At 39.2% G+C, this 2,429-nt stretch overlaps 1 pseudogene; it reads right to left on the bottom strand.

Moving 5' to 3' along the window:
- Positions 1–1,964: 1,964 nt before the first annotated feature.
- LOC114053287 lies at positions 1,965–2,236 on the bottom strand (annotated as a pseudogene).
- Between the last annotated feature and the right edge of the window lie 193 nt (positions 2,237–2,429).

The raw sequence follows: 2,429 nt of genomic DNA on the forward strand, positions 1-2,429 counted from the left end.
AAAAAAAGAAAATTAATTTTTTTAGGGGCAGTTAGGTGGTGTAGTGGATAGAGCACCGACTCTGGAGTCAGGAGAACCTGAGTTCAAATCTGGCCTCAGACACATAACACTCACTAACTGTGTGACTCTGGGCAAGTCACTTAACCTCAATTGCCCTCAACAAAAAAAAAATGTAATTAGGAAATATTTAATAAAATAAATAATAACATCACATTTTGAAACAAACTCAATATGTGATCTGCAGGGATGCATATGAACAGATTTGTGACCCCATATCTATTTGAGTTTGACACCACTGGTGAATGGGAATCTTATGGAAACTCTCTCCACTGATGGAGACTAGCAATTCTTCTGCAAGGCAGCAAGGTGGCTCAGATAGAACTCTAGACTTGGAGTCAGGGAGAGCATAATTGAAATCCTGCCTCATCTGTTTACTAGCTGTGTGACCCTAGGCAAGTCACATCATTTCTGTCTGCCTCAGTTTCCTTATCTGTAAAATGGGGATAATAATAGCACCTACCCCTCAGGGTTGTGAGGATAAGCAACGTGCTTCGTAATGCTAGCTATTATTACTATGTGACTTACAGTTGAAGAGGGTTGCCTAGAGAACTGAGAAGTTAAATGACTTTGCTCATGGTTATGTAGCTAGTAGTTATGTAGCTAATCAGAAGCAGGACTTGAATCCTGGTTGTAGGAGGACAGGCTTAGAGCTGGAAGAGACCCTAAGTGCTTTCCGTTTTTACAGATAAGGAAACTAGATTTGGAGAGGTTTTGTGTCAGAGATGTGATTTGAACCCAAGTTTCCCAGACTTCAGGTCCAGTATGCTATGCTGCCTCGCATTCTATTCTGGATAGAGACTGGACCTATATTTTCACTGGTATAGGGAGCTCCCTGGTAAGAAAACTCCTTCCAACTAGGGCGCTGAGAGGTTAAGGATCACTCAGTCTTTGTAAGTCAGAGGCAGGATTTGAACCCAGATCTTACTGGCTTCAGGGTCTGCTTCTGTCCACTGTGCCCAATGTATTCTCTTCCATTCTATACATTTCTGTTGTTCAGTAGCATCCAACTCTTTGGGACCCCATTTGGGGTTTTCTTGGCAAAGATACTAAAGCAGTTTGCCACTTCTTTTTCCAGCTCTTTTTTTACAGATGAGGAAACTGGGACAAATGAAATTAAGTGACTTGCCCAGGGTCACATAGCTAGTAAGTGTCTGAGGCCAGATTTGAAATCAGGAAAATGAGTATTCCTGACTCCAGACCTGGCACTATATCCACTGCGCCATCTAGTTGCCCCCATTCTATAAATGTATTACAATTAATTTAACCATTCCCTTACTCTTAAATATTTATATTGCTTCTGAGTTTTGGCAGTTACAACAAACGCTGTTAGAAATATCTTTGAACAGATAGCTCTTTTTCAAAACAAAGCAAAACAATACTTTTAAGACATATTCCCAAAGTGGAATTATTGGGTCAACGGGCATGCTTATTTTTGTAACTTTTTTTTTCAGGTCTTAAAACTTTTTATTTGCATATTTTAAAAATTGTGCATTCCAATAATTAAAATCATTTGAACAAAAAAATAAATGGCACTCTGATTAATTGCATTTTACAGCTTGCCAGGACCTTGGTACAGCTTTGCATTTTACTGTTAACTAGATTTACTATAGTCTCACCCGGGTTCTTCTTTTCACTAACATGCAAACTCTTTTTAAAAAAAAAATTTTTTAATGTCACCAGGACCCAAACTAGCCAGGATAGGCAGATGGAAAGAGGCAGCCCTGCTAGGCCTTCATTCAATCCAGTGTCAGTAGTTCTTTATTCTTTTGATGTTGAAAGGGGCAGCACAGTCATTTAAACTTTATCCAACCTCTTCGCATCTTTAACAGCTAAAAGAAGTAAAATTAAGAAGGCAATGCTTGTGGAATGTACCCTGCATATTGGCAGGGTAGATTTCATTACGATTAACCTGCTTGCTTCTCCTGTTCAACTGTTTCTTTTGATGGCAGCGGGTTTTTCTCGTGTTTCTGTCTTCTTCAGTTTAGACTTATCGAATTTCTGAATCTTAGCCTATCTGGTTTGTCAGACATTTTTGCAGATTAAGCAGTGATGGGCAGGTCTCACCAGTAAGTCAGATCTCCGAGGTGGCAGCTTCGAACTGTCTTATTTTTGTAACTTTTGCAGAGTACTACCAGATTGTTTTGAAATAAGATTTCACTAGTTTGAAATTTCGCCAGCGATGAATACTCACAATCTGGCCAGTACTGTTGGCTACTTCACCGAAAAAAAAATTGTCCTACCAACTATAACTCCCTTCAGCAAATTAAAAAAGGAACAAACATTAAAAATAAAGTTCTCAAGACATAGCTACTGAAATGGACGGGCCGAGAGTAACCAGACACACGCCAAATTAGAAAATAGAGAGCATT

This window comes from Vombatus ursinus, unplaced genomic scaffold, assembly GCF_900497805.2.
Source record: "Vombatus ursinus unplaced genomic scaffold, bare-nosed wombat genome assembly UNPS02014811.1, whole genome shotgun sequence".
Lineage (NCBI taxonomy): Eukaryota > Metazoa > Chordata > Mammalia > Diprotodontia > Vombatidae > Vombatus > Vombatus ursinus.